The sequence below is a fragment of the Paroedura picta genome, chromosome 5 (genome assembly GCF_049243985.1).
Source record: "Paroedura picta isolate Pp20150507F chromosome 5, Ppicta_v3.0, whole genome shotgun sequence".
Classification (NCBI taxonomy): domain Eukaryota; kingdom Metazoa; phylum Chordata; class Lepidosauria; order Squamata; family Gekkonidae; genus Paroedura; species Paroedura picta.
Window position 1 is genome coordinate 54,436,550 of NC_135373.1, and position 17,230 is coordinate 54,453,779.

Here is a 17,230-nt window from a genome sequence, read left to right on the forward strand (position 1 = left end):
TCTGCATAAATCTTGTTCCAGTTGGAGTCCAGCAGAAATGAGCTGGGGAGCTAGATTTGTAAAGTTGTTTTTTAAAAATACATTATTTGATGAGTTAACGAGGGTTGAATTCTGGGATGGGGCTGGGAGAAATTTGACTAGCTGTAAAAATGTGGTGGTTTTCTTGTTGCAGTTAAAACTGAATTGGTCTTCTGTGGTTGCAATAGAATTGCCACATCCCAGCCCTGTGGTTGTGCAGGGCAGGAAAGAATGACACAGATTATCATGACTTGCTGAAGGACCATCAGTGTCTGCCAGCCACCTGGCAAAATCAACCTGCATCCCACTATTCAGAGATGGCTTCATCATTGTAGCTGGAGTTTTGAGGCCAGTAACCCTCCCACACTTCAGGGGGAAAGCAAACCACTTCTGAGATCTGGCAACAGTTCTGGAGCAGTTGGTGATATGGCATTGGGGTCTGTTGTTCCTGAGAAACTGAGGGTGCAGCCCTAAACTTGCGTACTCGGGAATAAATCCAGAGGCAGCTTGGTGTAGTAGTTAACAGCAGTGGCCTCTGATCTGGAGAACCGTGTTTGATTCTCCACTCTTCCACCTGCAGCTTTGGGCCAGTCACAGTTCTCTCAGAGCTCTCATAATTTAGGATTGCCAGCTCTGATTTGAGAAATACCTGGAGACTTTGGTGTGGAGCTGGGAGTAGGTGAGAAGGAACCTCACTGGAGTAGAATGATATGAAGAAACCCCTCCAAAGCAGCCTTTTTCTCCTGGGGAATGGCATCCCTGTCTCAGCCCCACTTACCTCACACGTTGTCTGTTGTGGGGAGAGAAAGAGGAGGCAATTGTGAGCCTCCTCCAGATAGTAAAGAGCAAGGTACCAAAATAGGCCGTTTCCTCATCTTAAAAGTAATGAGGTTAGTGCTTAAATGTGCATCAAGCACAACTGAGAGTCCGTGAAGGAGGTACAGGGGGAGGAGCAGGCAATGGAAGATCAGGGTGGAATTGGCACCATTGGGAAGTACCATGGTGGGTGGAGAGGGTGTTGAGTGGCTGGCCAGGGTCCTCACTGCCCCTGCACAACATCACTAGGTGAGGGGAAGGAGGCAGAAGAGACTATCTAAAGGGCCCCATGCTGCCCCCCAGCCTCTTTCAAACAACTTCATATCATCACCTACATTTAGTCAATTTCACTTGAAGATCTGGAAATCAATTACCATTTATTTATTTAAAACATTTATTCCTTGCCTTTCTTCCTTCTGGCATTCAAGGCAGCTGATTTATGGTGACCCCCATGGGGTTCTCAAAGCCAGGGATGATCAGGGGTGGTTTGCCATTGTTTGACTCTGCATCACCACCTCTGACTTCCTTGGTCATCTCCCAACCAAGTAAGATGGCCAAACCTGCATATCTATTCTTTGGATGAGTGAGCCCGGCATATCTGAGGGACTGTCTAGTTCAGTGGTCCCCAGCCTTTTTATCACTGGGGACCGGTCAACACTTGACAATTTTACTGAGGCCCGGGGGGGTAGTCTTTTGTCGAGGGACATTGCCACTGCTGCTGCCTGAGCTCCTGCTCCACTTGCTTTCCCACTGGCGCCCCTGACTTCCCGCCACCTACTGGGGGGCACTACCAGCAGCAGCTGCACAGTGCCACACCAAGGGGGAGCCCCAGCCACTGGAGAGCACCAAAAGTGAGCCGGCGGCAGAGTGGCAGGGCAGCCCCAGAGGCAGGAGCCAGGGAGGAGGACGAGGAGGAGCCACGGCCCAGTACCAACTGATCTACGGACCGGGACCAGTCCCCCGACCAGGGGTTGGCGACCACTGGTCTAGTTGATTATGCCCCCCAAAGAGTACTCTGCTCCGCCAATTCCAACAGGCTTTTGATTCCTCGTCCTAGAGAAGCACATTTGGCCCCAGCCAGGGCCTTTTCTGTCCTGGCTTCTACCTGGTGGAATGAGCTCCCTGAATAGCTGGGTGCCCTGGTGGAGCTCGGACAGTTCTGCAGGGTGTGGAAGATGGAGCTCTTCTGCCAGGCATTTGATTGGGGCTAATGAGGAAAGAACATCTACCGAACCGCTGTCTATATAAATACACCCCCTGAATGCGAGAAGCAAATAGTGGGCAGGATGCCGGAAGCATCAGTAGATATTAGCTGGTCTGATCAGTTGTATGATTATATATTGAATGTTATTATTCTACTGTTATTATTATGGATATCATAAACTTTGTATGGTTTTAAATATTGTGATTTACCCTGAGGTTGTAGGACTTTCTCTCTTGTCAGCTCAGTCCAACTCAGGTCTTTCAACACCCCTCCTGAAATTGGTGGTTCTGGAGTTGGCAAACTTCTCCCAGCTTTGATGGTGAAGACAGAGGCAACAACAAAAATAGCATTCAGCTACTATGCCGTTTCTCTGTCATCCTTACGTAATCCTTTTACCCCTTGGTTATCCAATAGCCCCACTGCCTGTTATCATAAAAAAGGCCACAAAAACCTTCAAGCAGCCATTAAAATCTGCAATGCCAAAATAATTCCTCAGATTTTTTATGGAATCCCAATATGGATGGATGCATTTAATAATAAATTAGAGAACATCCAATCTTTCTTTTTCAGAAATCTGCTAGAAGTCCCAAACTGTGTGGCCAATCATACACTTGTCGCAGAACTTGGCCAACAGAGTCTAGAAGCCTCGGCTTGGTTTCAGTCCTTTAAATACTGGTTAAAAATCCATTTCCATGCTCAAATGGGTAGTTTGTTAATTAACCTTTTGAGTGACCCTTATTCTTTCAGCTGGCTGGGCAAAATGCAAAAAAAAACTTCGAATTATGGGTCTGGACATCTCATCACTTAGCATGCAAGACGAAAGGACGATACTAAAGCTAATATCACAGAGACTAGAAGATCGGGATACACAGATTCTGGGCTCCTCTAACAACAGTGTATGTTCTCCCCGCTTCTGGGATATTCCCTTGTCTTACAAATCCATGCCCATGTATCTCCAAATTTTGGAGACACACCAGTTAAGAAGAGCATTTCTAGTAGCTCGCTTAAACATCTTTCCCTCAAATGTCACTCAAGGTAGATTTTTGAAGATCCCTCCTCAGGAGAGATACTGTTTACATGGATGTAGTGTCCCAGACACATGGTACCATATACTTCTGCTGTGTCCTAAGTTTGAAGTATTTAGTCGCCCATTAGCTAATTATCTGAAGAAATTGAAATTCAGCTGTGTTAATGAGAAACACTGGATTAAAGTGATACTAAATGTGAGGGACTCAGCAACTATTATAAAAGTAGCAAAGTTTTTACTGGCAATTTTAAATGAAAATCTTTTACGATAGATTTTACATCTGAAACTGTTTGAAATTTTCATTTTATGCCAATAAAGGTACTCTGAATCTGAATCACTGCCTGTTCTTTCTCACTGCTCATTCCCAGTGTGTTAGACCCAGGATGCCAGTGTACCTCTCAGCAGTTATCCCACCAGCCACCCTACCAGATCCTCCTACTGAAAAGATGCTAAACTGCTTCTTTTAAATTAGAACCAATTTTTCAAAATGAGAAAGATAGGCTTAGCTTGATCAAGCTAAGCTTGATCAAGCTATTTCCAACAAGGTAAATTCACAGGTCAAACACATTTTTTAGTTCTTTTGGCAAACTTTTCAGCTTCCTTGAATGTAAGGTGCCAATGCCTGATCGAGCCTTTCATCCATTCCCCCATGATTATCGTAAAGAGATGTATGCAGTTATGGGATGGAGATATTTATGAGATGGTTGGTTTTTCAAAGTTTATTGCTGTTCAACATTGTTTCAAATGGTTGCTCTCTGGCAACACCCTTCACTGTAGTCACTCCAAACGAATTAATTACTCATCGTTTCAGTAATGCGAATGGTCTTTTGGAGTCCATACAGTAAGCCATACGGCATTCGTAGAAACCAAAATGTCAAGGCAGCAGGAAACAATGTGAGCCACTGTCATTGCACAAATTGCCCTTTGCTGTTTTATTCATATGAGCCAATTAAGTTGTTTTCGAGGCAAAGTCTGGTGTTTCTTTAAAAAGTTACTTTGGGCGGCTGGATAAGAGCTTAGTTGGCAAGGGAAGCCTGATCCTGGGTTTGGATTTCTGTTGGGGTGGGTTTAATATGAGCACAGCTGGAATTTCTTAAACTGATAAGGTTCTAAACCTACTTCCTGCCACCAGAGAAAATAATTGCTTCCAATGCACCATGCCTTTAATATAAGCAGCCCACCGATAAGACAAAAGGCACTTAGATCATCTGAAGGAATTTGATCAGACTTTGATTCATGTATCTTGGTTTAACAGAACAGATCATATTTATATACCTTTACTCCTTAGGTTAAGGAAAAGCAAGGACATATAGTGCTGAATTTGTGGTTTCAAAAATGCTAGGGTTGCAGTCAGTGCTATAAAAATCAATGTGGCATACAACAATGCGTATGTAACCTGGTTGTAGATCTCAGAGGTCCAATGTGAGCTGCATCTCCCATGCAGCACCAAGAGTTATGTTGGGGAAAACCTCAACAATATGGAGCTATGGTCAATAAAAGCCTTGCTTGCACAGAAGGAAGCAGAGGTGAAAGAATTACATTTGGTGAGGATATATAGGAAGCAGGTTGGTGGATTTTCAAGTGACCTCAAAGTACGAACGTAATCCTTCCAAGTTTGTGGCATCATCTTAAAAAAATTTGTGTAGCGGAACAAGCAATGAACACCCTATTCCGTTTGGCTGAAGGCCTCTTTATTAACCATAACTGTAGGGCAATTGACATGGATTTTGGAATAAGGAATAACAATATTTCAGTAAATTGTTTCTAGAGCTCTAAGCCAAAGTGGATTACAATGGGATAAAAACATAATATTATATACAATAGGGATTTAAAATAAATACATTTAATAATAAGTATTAGAACAAAGATTAAAACAGGAATTAACTAATTGCCTGCTTTTCTATCATGGGGAAAAAAGGTTCATAAACTCTGGTATGAAGCAAGTGTTTGTCCCCTAGCTTCATAGCAGACCTTCTCCAGATGCAGCCACAGGTGTTAGCTAGCAACCAATTCCCCCCTCCCCAAGATTGGAAACTTTGCTTCTGCTAGGAAATAGGCAGCCCACATTCAAGGGCAAGTCTTGCAGCTTGACACTCTTTTCACTACTGTGGAATTTAATCTGGTCCACCCTCAGTGATTACTGAATTTACAGGACATTTTTCCCCTCCTTCTAATGATTCCTCAGAGACAGCTGCCTTTGCTTTGGAGAAAGGCCCTCCCTTTCCATTAGGAGAGTCAGACCTTGGCCTGCCATACACCTTCAAGAGTCAGTTTAATTTACTTTGAAGGCAATTTTGTGCTATTGCCTAAAAGGGAAGAGTATTTGCTGTGTGTGCTTTCCTTCCCCCCCCCTTGAACTAGAACAATTACATCTTATCAGAGATTGTTTTCTGAGATGTGGTGAGTGACAAAAAGCCAGACAAAAATCAGGTTGTCAGTTGATGGTGACTCTCATCTTCTGTCACTATTATAGCTTATCCCATTTAAAGGGAAGAGAAGATTGTCTGTTATTTCAGACCCATAAGCACTGCAAACCAAGCTGAGAGGTTAGAAATGACATGGCAGGTCTCACTCAGCAGCTGAATCCAATGTAGCTATTTTGTGTATTTATGCTGTTCCTGCTTTTTGACCTTGTTCAGCATTAAGATGTTTCATCAATTAGCTCAGCTTGCAGATAACAAATGAGTTTCAAGGAAAGATTCTGTTTTTTCCCTTCCAGCTGCATCTAATTTGAATATATTTTCACATCACTCAGTGGCACAACATACAATTGTGTTCAGGAATGAAGCACAAACCTAGCATATATTTGTGAGAGGCATGTAAAGGACTGAAAAACCAATGTGTTATGTCAGTTACCCAAAATACATTTGCCTCCTTGATATATGATAGAGAAATTAGCAATTCTAGGAGACTTACTGAGCAAAACGGGTAATGAGCACGATTTTCCACCTATGCACATAGGGAGAGTATCTCAGCAGGAAATCTCAGGCAGTGGCCAACTCTGAAATTAACCAAAAAAAAGCAGCTTTTACTGAAAAACCAAACAAAATTCCCAAACACACTTTTATGCACAATTAATTGCAACTTTCAATGTCATCTATCCATTTACCTATCCATTGACCAATGTTCTTATGCTGTAATGATTTACCAGATTACTCAGCCCTCCAGAGTGTGCTTCAGGAAAATCATGTACAGCCACATAGATACTGGAAAATTCTATCAAGCATGCATGAAACTACTGGTAATGTAGAAGAGGAAAATGAATAAAATGTGAACAGGAATCTGTAGCAAATAATATATTATTCAGTTCTATACTAACACCAAGCCAAGCTACTAGTGCCCTACTTGGTTCCAGAACACCTAGCTAGGTCTGGGTCCAGTGTAGCTGAGAGACCGTCTCTCTGCCTATGCCCCCAAGGAGCCCTATGCTCCTCAACTGCCAACTGGCTAGTGATCCCTGGCCCCAAAGAAGCACATCAGACCTCAACAAGGGCCAAAGCCTTCTCTGTCCTGGCCCCCAACTGGTGGAACGAGCTTCCTGAAGAGATCAGGGCCCTGCCTGAACTCCCACAATTCCACAGGACCTTAAAAAGGGAGCTCCTCCACCAGGCATTTGGTTGAGGCTGACCGACCCAACAACATCTGCTGTTCCCCACCCCCAGACATCCACCTCCATGACCTTAACTAAACTGACCTCCGTAGGAGTTCTTGTTAAAGTTGTTGTTCAAATGAATCTGATGTAATATTCTGTTAATTTGGAACCACTGTTGTGATTGCTGTTAATGTGTTTGTGTTGTGATTGTGATGTATGCCCATGATGTTTTATGTAAACTACTCTGAGCCTTATGAGAGGGCGGTATAGAAATTCAAGAAAGTTAAAAATACAATATAATAAATAAACAAGAGTAGATTAAAGTAGAGGATGGGGGAAATCCAGTCATCCCTATTTTAGGTTATCCCTAATTAGCCCACAGGTATTGAATGGTTCTTTGTAGGCTAAGTTTTCTGGAGACTACCAAAAGTTGGAGTTGGTATTGAAATCGTTTCAGGTTTGGTATTGTTTGAGTTAAAAAGTAAGCTGTTGGATACTGACCCCTTCAAGGTTGATGAAACTGGATAAAGAAGGGATAGCAAATCTATACAAAAAGGATCTGAAATTGTAACCTTAAATGATAGGCTGTAGGTTATTTTCTTAGCTGACATTTTCCCTCTGGTGAATTATGTAGGACTGTTCCGTAATATGGAGTTATTCATTTTCAGTTGATCTTATTTAATCTTGAGGATATGAGCTTAAATCCCAGTCATTGAGTGATACTAGCATGCTACTCCCATCTGCTTTTCAGAGCTTTGTGATGAAATACTCCCAGCAGGTGTTATCTACTGTAATAAATACCAATGAATCTGTAGGGGAGAGAGGACTGGCGTGTGTGGTGTGGATAGCGAGAAAGAGAGAGAGTGCCTTGGGGGAGGAAAGCAATTTTTGAAGTTATTTTAATCTGATTAAACAGTGAAATAGTACACAACAATGGAAAACTGTTAGCTGGAAGGGTTACAGATTTACTTTAGTACCTTCATTGGGAAACATATATTTCTCTAGTCCACACAATGACATACTTTTTCTTCCAGAAGGAATCACACTTTGCACACCCTAATTCAGAGCAATAGAGTTGTTACCTGTTCTCCCAGCTATCATGCCTGCTTTTCTCATTTTTCTACTTCATGTGGGTATATAAAGGGAAAAACAGAAGTGAAAGAAGATACTACTGCTTTCAAAATGTACATGGTATCTGCCATGAGATGTAATTGCAAAACACAGACTATCCTTATCCATTGTAACAGCTTAGGGGGTGGGATGTGTCCAGCTGTCCAAGTTGGAATAGGGCCAATCAGGGTGCAGCCAGCTTTGTCCTGAATGGCCCTGCCCCTGTGGCTCCCTCCCTCCGGCCCTGGACTCTAGCCTCTTTGCTCTCAGATGCTTCAGCCAGCAGCAGGTGAGAAGGCCCTGGGCAAAGGGTCGTGGTGGAGGGCTTGCTAACAAGGGCCTCCTGGCCTGCTAGGCTGGGCCTGCTCACGAGGGCCTCCCGGCCTGCTGACTGCCTGCTAAGGAGCTCTGTCTTGGCCCTGCTGCCCAGCCCCCGCCCGCACCACTTGATTTGGCTGTGAGCTGCAGCCCAAAGCCACCTTAAGCTGCCGGGCCAGGGAGGGGACCCTTTCACAGCCCGTTCTTACATGTAGATCTCTGCATTTTGCCAGATTAACTTCCTCCCTGGCGCCTCCATCTCTGATGTAGCAAACCAGTCTGTTGCTGATTGGTCAGAGCATCAGTTCAGAGACTGCCTGGTTCCCAATTGCCATTCATTTGTAAGACTTTCCCCTCCTCATTCTCTGTGAGGTTGCTGCCTCCCCCCTCCATGCCCCCACTCCACTCATGCAAGAAAAGAATGATAAACAAGTAGCTTGGTGCTCCACTTGCCCCTTCCCCGGCTTGCTCTGGCTATATCATTGGGAGTCGAATGGCAGGAAATAAAGCACATTCCAGCCTTGTGCTCCTTTAATGCCGGCTGGAGCTTCACCCAACCCACCCTCCAAATGAAGCGGGAGGGAGACCGAATGCAGAAAGGTGACATGTTTAAAATCAGGAAAAAGGAAGGCTATAGATATGGGTTCAAATCGACCAGAATTCAGCAAGATTTACTGTGGGGGGAAAATGTGAGTGCAGATTATACCCAGGTTTCCCACATATACTTAAAGCCCACCTACATGATAGAATTTTTTCTTGTACATTCTGGGACAACTAAGCTGATAAGATTTTAACTCTCTGAATTTTAAATCCCCCCCAAATTTTTCTGAAAATCTGGAGCATCCTCCAAGTTGGTAGGAAAAAAAACGTCTATAAACTGCCCCAATCCACAGATTTAAGTATCCACTGAGGGAATGGAGGAGGCACACTTCACAATTAGTTGTATGACAAGTGGTGGCTTATGAGACATGTGGAGGGGATCCTCTACCCCCAACTTGCCAGGCACCCTCCCTGACACCACCTGTCATTGAGGGTGGCACAGTTCCAGGCCTCAGCAACAAGTTCCAGGTGTGGCAGGGGTGGTATCCAGGAGCTGTTTCAGATCCAGATTTTCTCATGGACTCTGCTGTGGCCAGGCCCAGAATGGTGCCTGGACTCCACCAAAACCAGGTGAGAAGTGAGGTAAGTCCACTTTGTGCCCATGCACTGACAAACCTTTTATCTAGGAGAATTTAAACCAGTGTAATTTGTTAAGGTTTTTGATTTTTCTACAAGCTGGGGGCTGGGAGGGGGCTCCCAGGTTTCACAATGGATCTCCCAACTAAAGAGATCAGTTCCTCTTATGTTTGCTAGCTCCAGGTGTAGACCCTTGGAGGGCAGGGGCCAAGGATTGGGGCTGAACCCAGCAGACTAGAGTGACATAGATTTCACACGCCATAGCAGTCAGTTTTTCCTTGTGCCCTGGGAGGAACCTGCTAGGACTTGTAGGAGTCGGCTCTGCTTCTTTTGCAGCACCTCCTCACACTATGTCTTCTTTCCCTCCTCCTAGGAACATCCATATCATCACCTTTCCTTGCTTCCTTCTCTCTTTCACCCCAATCCACCTTCTATTTCCCCCCGTTTATTTATCTTCATTTTATTGTCTTATTCCACAATAGGGGCCCAATGCGGTTTACATTATCCTCCTCCTGGCCTTTTCATCCTCATAACAACCTTGAAAAATAATTTCGCTTGCGAATATATCACCCAGTTGAATTCCTCAGCAGAATGAAGATTTGAGGTCCCTATCTGCAATTCTAACCACTATATCACACTGCCTTTATTAGGCAGGCTGTTGCTGAACAGTAGCAATCAGCCAGGCCTGGGTTAGTCAAGCAGCTCGAGTTGTATCAAGTTGCCTGGTGGTTGCTCCCAGACCTGGCTGAAATGAGTCCTCCCTTAGAGGCCAAAACAGCCCCTCCCCTTTCTTTTTACTGACAGAAACCAAGCAGATATCAAGCCTGGAATGCTTGCCAAACTGTTATGGTTGCTGAGCAACACCCCCTGTGGACCTCAGTTTATTAAAGCTACAGGAGCTCCTTTTATTCTTGAGTGGGTGGGTGTTAACAATCAAAGTCTTCTTTAAAAAGTCAGATTTTTCTGCAAACCTGAGGCATTTTCCAGTTTTGTCAAAAGATCCATTTGAACCACTCACTGTTCTAGTTTCTAGATTTCAGATTTGTCTGACTTCACTATTGGGAGATGATAATTATGATAATTATGATGATATACATTGGGCTGGGTCACTAATCTCCTTGCAGAGCCTGGAGACCTCCAAAAATTACAGCTGATCTCTAGTCTAAACTAGAGATAAGTTCCCTTGGAAAAAATGGCTGTTTTTAAGAGTGAAAAGCATGGTATTATGTCATGCTGAGGTCCCTCTTCTCCCCAAACCCTAATTCCCCATGCTCCACCCCCAAATCTTCAGGAATGTCTAAACCTGAAATTGAAAATTAGCACTGAGGTAAACTGCAGCTAGTGTTCTGGTTGCTGCATTTGGAATCAGTCCAAGTTTCTGGAGCATTATTAGAACATGTTTCAGTGGTTCAATCTGGATGTCACCTAGCATGTTTCCTTTTTCTATACTTAAAACTGGATAGCATGTGTGGTCAAGACTAAATGTGGTAAGAATCACTGCTTCAGCAGAGAGAGAGAGGCATCCACCCATCTGGGTGGTTCCCACTTCACACTTACCTTGTGTCATAATGACACAACATTCAGCATTTCCTCACCCTCTATCATTGGCTATCAACCATGTGGGGTAGGCAAATACTGAGCATTCTGATATCTCAGTGTATTGGGTCAACTAGATGTTTAGTTGCCAGCCCAGTCCCCATGTGGCTGATACCAGGGCAGGGGTGAAAATGTGAAAACAGTGGAGCTGCATTGTGCAGAAAGTTATCCATTTATCGTCTAGGATTTTTGACTTTATTATCCTATGCCATCTAGGTCTCAAAGCCAATAGGCTGTTTGACCAGAAGAAGAGAGCAATATTACAAAAAAGTTATTGCTGTTCAATATTCATTAAAAACAAATGATGTTCAATTGCAGCAGTCATATATTTGCACATATCTAATGTTATATTAAAATCCAGTTCCAGCACTTTATTATCATTGGCACATTATAAATGTAAGTAAACTCTACTGTGGTTGGTAGTAGATGGGAACAAACGGGTTACTGAGTAATTGGCTATTCTACTGCCTTGACGGGTATGCTCCGTGTTTGGTGAAGTATCCTCTTGCTGAGCTGTGTCCTTGGGAACAGAAGGAGAAAGCAAATAGAAGAAAGCTTGAATAAAGAGAAGGGAAGTGATGTTCTGAAATTGTTTAGACTATGCAGGAAAGCCTGGAAGATTATCAGAAGCTTACCCATACTTAGTGGAACATTCGTCCTTGAGATGTGGTAGGAAACCACATACAGAAAGAAGACTTGGACTTTCTTTAACATCTGCCAAATTTCCATTAGCATCTGAGAATAGGGTACTATTTCATACCCTTAGCTGGCATTCCTCCACTTGCCCTTGGGCACTCTGCTCAGCTACTGTTCTGTAGGCTCACCAAATGTTTTCCGAGGATTGTAGCTGTATGATGCCTATTGTAGGGAGAGGGCACAGACTGCTTGCCTTCTCTTATTTCTCTCTCTCTTTCGGGGAGCAAAAGAACTTGGGATCCTCCAATAAAATTGTTTTGTGGTAGATTTAGACCCTCTGTCTCAGGTTTGTATTTTGGATAGGGGTACTTTTTGATGGAATTCTGCATGCCAGCACTACTGACTTCAAGCATCTTGACAACAGCTCTGCGACACTGCTGTTCAGTGGTACAACTACCACTGAACATTTGCTGGCATTCACTGAACATTCACTGAGCATTTGCTGGCAGGGGCTCCTGGGAATTGTAGTCCATGGGCATCTGGAGGGCCGCAGTTTGACTACCCCTGATTAAACTATGTAAACAATTCTGGGGGAGGGGATCATAGAAGCAAACAAACAAGCCATATAAGGCTTAGTCAATGCCAGCACCCTGAATGGGATCCAGAAATGAGTTGGGAGCTGGTATAGATGGAACTAAACAGGTGTACTGTGGTCCCTGTGTGGGGCTGCTAACCTCCAGCTGGGGGCAGAGAGCTAGAATTATAACTGATTTTCAGAATACATACATCACTTATTTATTTATTTAAAACATTTATTCCACTTCCCCCAGAGAGAATGGCTGCTTTGGAAGGTGGACTGTGTGGTATTATGCCCTACCAAGGTCTCTCCTGACTCTAAACCTCACTCTTCCATGCTCCACCTTCAAATCTCCAGGTATTTCTAAACCCAAAGTTTATTTATTTATTTAGATTTATAAACCACCCTCTTTGCTTGAGCATGTGACCTATCCATATGACCCATTTTAGTCAACATTTTGGGCAGAGCATTCTATAGTTTCTGGAGAGGTTTTCAAGAGTAGCACCATTGTGTATTGTAATAAACTAATCTAGATGTTAGAGCCTCTTATGGTGCAGAGAGGTAAGGCAGCAGACATGCTGTTTGAAGCTGTCTGCCCATGAGGCTGGGAGTTTGATCCCAGCAGCCGGCGCAAGGTTGACTCAGCCTTCCATCTTTCCGAGGTCGGTAAAATGAGTACCGAGCTTGCTGGGGGGTAAACAGTAATGACTGGGGAAGGCACTGGCAAACCACCCCGTATTGAGTTTGCCATGAAAACGCTAGAGGGCGTCACCCCAAGGGTCAGACATGACTCTGTGCTTGCACAGGGGATACCTTTACCTTTTTAATCTAGATGTTGCCAGAATATGCATCACAGTAGGAAAGACCTCCCCCGCCCCAAAAGAATATACCTGCTGATGTGTAATTATTTGGGGGTCAGCAAGTCCCCCAAAACAGGCTTGCGTAAATATTTTAAGTATATTGCCCAGCTTGTTCTGTTTAGTTCGGTAAATAATTCCTAGGTAAGCAGAGAGGTGCTCAGCTGCTATGGCTCTGGGATAGAAGAAGAGAAAGACAATTGTCTAAAGTATGCTCTGCCTCACACCAGACCTTACTACATTGTTTGTTTTCTTTAGCAGATGTACAGTGGCTTTGCTGTAGTTTTAAATTTGCAATTTTTGCTTTGAAAATTGAAAACCATGAGAAGACAAAGGGATTGTTAAAAAAAGTTTCATACAGTTCATAAAAGGAGGAAAAATCAATTCCTCTGTAATGTTTGCCTAACATACTGGTGGTTTTAATGTGCTAAATACAATGAAATGCAATCTACAAAGACAATTATTTATAGAATATAGTGAGTCCTTATGTTAGCACAAGAAGGCATGTTTATTGTATGCTGCTACTTGGGGGGGGGGGACTTCAGGAACCATTAATGTATGGAAATTTGATCTATGTGGTCTGCCAGGATCATTGAGACTTATGATATGCTTGTAAATGTAAACTTCATATGGTGGCTTTTATGTGTGTGTGTTTTCAAGCATTTGCAACGACTTAGAACCTAAGGGAAGCTTTTTAAAGTGAATGTTCTCATCTTGCGGCTTGGTGGCTCTGTTCTCCTCAGCAACCATATGTGGAAAGGATGGAAGGTGAGACTGGGGTCACATCAAAACTGTCTCATCCTGTTTTTTTCAGGAGAAGGCATCCTAGTCCAGAGTCAGTACATTTCTCCAAGGCATGAGCAAGTACTAAGATATTAGTGTCCCATTTTATTTTATTCCTAAAATTTATGTATAATTTATTAGACTATGAGAAGTTTTCACTCTCTTAGTTTTCCACTGGTGAACTACAAATTTTCCATTTTCAAAGAAGTTATTTTGTGACAGCAGGAGATTAATCTGTACCTCAGTTTGGAAGCCTTAAAGTCGTTTAGGCCCATTGACTTCAAGCAGTCACTGCACAGTGCTACTTAATGGATTCCTGGTGCTCTATTGCTTTGTAAAAAATATAAGTATTAACAAATGGACCAGGACTATTTTATAGATATGCTTATTCTAGTTAGATGCTATTCTGGTCAGAATTAGGAATAATTACAAAATGTTATTAAGGCAGACTTTGTGATCAAATGTTGACCTTTCTTTATTAGACTATTTTTTATACTAGAATCCAATCTGTGGAAGATCTAATAAGCAATCCATGAGGGGCTCACACTTTTTGACTGTTTTTACTCTTTCCCAGTTTCTCCTGGTGACTGTGTAGACCACACTTTCTGAACCAGAGCTTCTTGATGGCTCTGGAAAGGTTTCCTGAATGGGTGGAAATTCATTCATTTTTATATATTTTAAAAACATTTATTGGGTGCTAAGACCGTATATGATCATGTTGACCCATCTTTCTCTCAAATGGCCAATGATGGGCCTGGAGGGGGTGGGAAGGGGATGGGCCCTGGGTGGATGTGTACACAGCTATACTTCCCAACCATATTCTGCACAATCACCACCACTTCTGGGGTTTCAAGAAGCCTGCAGGAGTATCTCAATGGTAAAAAAGTTGAGAAAGACTGGTGTAGACCCTGAATCCTGGGGGAGGGGATTTCTTTGCAAGCTCACAGATACACATTTTGGTGAATCTAATATTCTAGAATCCCTGGAAAAGCAAAACAAAACAAAACAAAAGCCCTTAAGACAAACAAAAAGATTGTATAAATAATCCTCTTAAAATATTCTTCTTTGTTACCCCAAGGCTTAGTTTTGAAGTTGTTTCTATTTTTGTTGTTTCTGTGGTACACATAAAATTGCTTTATACTGAGTCAGATCTTCATGGCAGGACCTCTCTGAAGTCTGGCTTCAACATCCCCCACTACTTGATCCTTTAAAATGGAGATACTGCAGATTTAACCTGGGACCTTCTACATATTAGTCAGTCAGTCAACCTTTATTGGCATCTAAGGACCTCCTACATGCAAAACAAATATTCTGCCTTTAAGTTGTAGTCTCACCTACATAAAGGTGTTATAATATGCAAGCTCTGATATGTGCATAATTGAACAGAATATAAAGAGTGTCCTGCAGGAGAGTGTCAGAGGAGATGTGTGTTTAGCATAGTTAGATCAGGAACTTCTTGATATTTTTTCAGTTATCTCCTCCACTGTCCTAATTGGCTCCGTAGGAGACTTCCTGATCCTCTAAGCCCTCTTCTGCTCTGCTTGCCTCTACAACACACAGAATGACTGTAGACAAATATTTTATTATATTAAGCAGTCTGGTGCTGTACCCATTTGCATATTCATACTCTGCCAACAAGGAGAACAATGGATATTCTTCAAAACTAGCTTTTTAATGTTTAAAAACACAATTTCATTTTAAAGGGTCAGTTTTGAAGGGGTTCTCTGATTAAGTTATTAGGCTTAAATTGTCCTTTCCCCAGTTTAGGGATAATTGTGGGAGTTATTACCCAGGCAACTTTATTCCCCATTTTGTTTCCATGAATACCAGGGAAAAGAGCAGGGACATTGTCTCCTTAATCCTTGATTCTGCTCCTCAGATTTTCATGAAATTCAATATAAAATTCAGTGTTAATTCAACATAGCAAACACACTGGATTCTAGGTGGAATAAACCCTAATCAGATCAGAGCTGGAGAAATCTGCTTAATCCTTCTAGAAGTGACCATGGGGATGAGCATTGTGTGAATTAGATGATAGTAACTCAGTATGGATGTTTTTGGAAGAGAGATTGGGGATGCCAGGAGTGGGTTCAATATCACTTTTTTTTTCTATAGAAACTGGAAGATGGAGGGTGGCAGTAGCAGAATATTATTTTGAGCATTTGTGTGTTGAAGCTGCTGCTACAGAGCAAAAGGCTTGCCAGTTCCCAGTTGAGGCCTGGGGATCCCCTGGTTTGGAGCCTCTCTCCCCATTTTAGGGCTCTTGGAAACTGGGGGAACTTACCAGGCATGGGGAGGGAGGAAGCAGGCAGTAAATCCCATACATTAATGTCACCCAGAAGCCATGCAGGCCCATTGGTGGCATTGGAAAGTGATGCTGTTAGTGGGGAAGCTAATTCTACCACAGAGCTTTTGCCCCAAAGCCAGAGCATTACCCTTCCCCCTTGGCACTGATGTGCCAATGTCACTTTCAGGTGATATCAGCATGTCCTGTTAATTTATGCACTCCTTCCCACTCTGGGAATGTGCATCCCCTACCACCCCCATCCCTGCCAGCAGCTTCAAGGGACTTGGCAATCTCACATGCTTTCACTCAGGTTTTTTTTCCCCTTCCACAAGTATCAATCAAATAAAAAATTATTTCCAAAACCTCAACAGCTGCAATCCCTACAAGACTTTCCCAGTAGTTTCAGGGACATTTTCTCCTTTATATGCATTTTTTAAAAATAATAAATAGGTGTCCACAGGCCTGAATAACTTCAGCCCCTCAATATATTTCTGTAATGTTAATCTGGAGCTAAAGGGTGTACTCTCCAGATTTTTAGGGACTGTAACACTGAGTAGAAGACAGAGGATAATGAAAGCAAGCCTGAGATTATTAAAACTAGGCCACCATTCTTTGTTGGCACCATTCCCCCTGAAGTAAGTAGTAGCAGCCAAGAATTTCTGACCTCTGGTATTTTCAAGCTGACTTTCATTACCTACTATGGAGAGAGACTGAAGGAAGGCACAAAAAGCTTGGATGAGATCCCTGATTTCTATAACTGTGCAGTGAATAAGTATTCTGGGGCATTCATAGTAACACTCGGCGTGATCTCAAAAGAGGATCAAGAAGATTTGCAGTTTTATAATATGAAGAGGGATGTTCAAGGAGGATTTGATCAGTTCCTTTAGCAAGCATTCCTAAAAGCATTTAGCAATCTAAAATTCTCATACTATAACCAAAATCAGTGCCTGCTCCTCTAAAGCATAGACCTTTAAGCATGACATAAAACTATTTCTGATTTTTTTTCTTATAACACTCACAGATCATGAAAAGTACAGCATAATTTAGCTTATTTATTTATTTACTTATATGTAGTATTTCTGTTCTGCCCCTGCAGAGCTTGAGGTGGTTCACAGTCAAACTCTACAGTGACTGGTGGTTATCAGAAGTTATCCACTGATAGGTGTTGAGGTAAAAAAAATTGTGCGGGCAGTATCATGCCCAGTCACACCAAAAAGCAAGCCAGCTCTTACC

At 42.7% G+C, this 17,230-nt stretch overlaps 1 protein-coding gene across 2 annotated transcripts in view; it reads left to right on the forward strand.

The window, feature by feature from the left end:
• Positions 1 to 17,230, forward strand: part of SEMA3C (semaphorin 3C) — a 158,746-nt gene that overhangs the window by 20,114 nt on the left and 121,402 nt on the right. The window contains exon 2 of one of the 2 annotated variants that reach the window (XM_077338027.1): positions 12,324 to 12,427. The exons of the other annotated variant lie outside the window; for it this stretch is intronic. The gene's annotated coding sequence lies outside the window, so the exon portion shown is untranslated. The remainder of the gene's footprint in view (positions 1 to 12,323; positions 12,428 to 17,230) is intronic. 2 annotated transcript variants of the gene reach the window in all.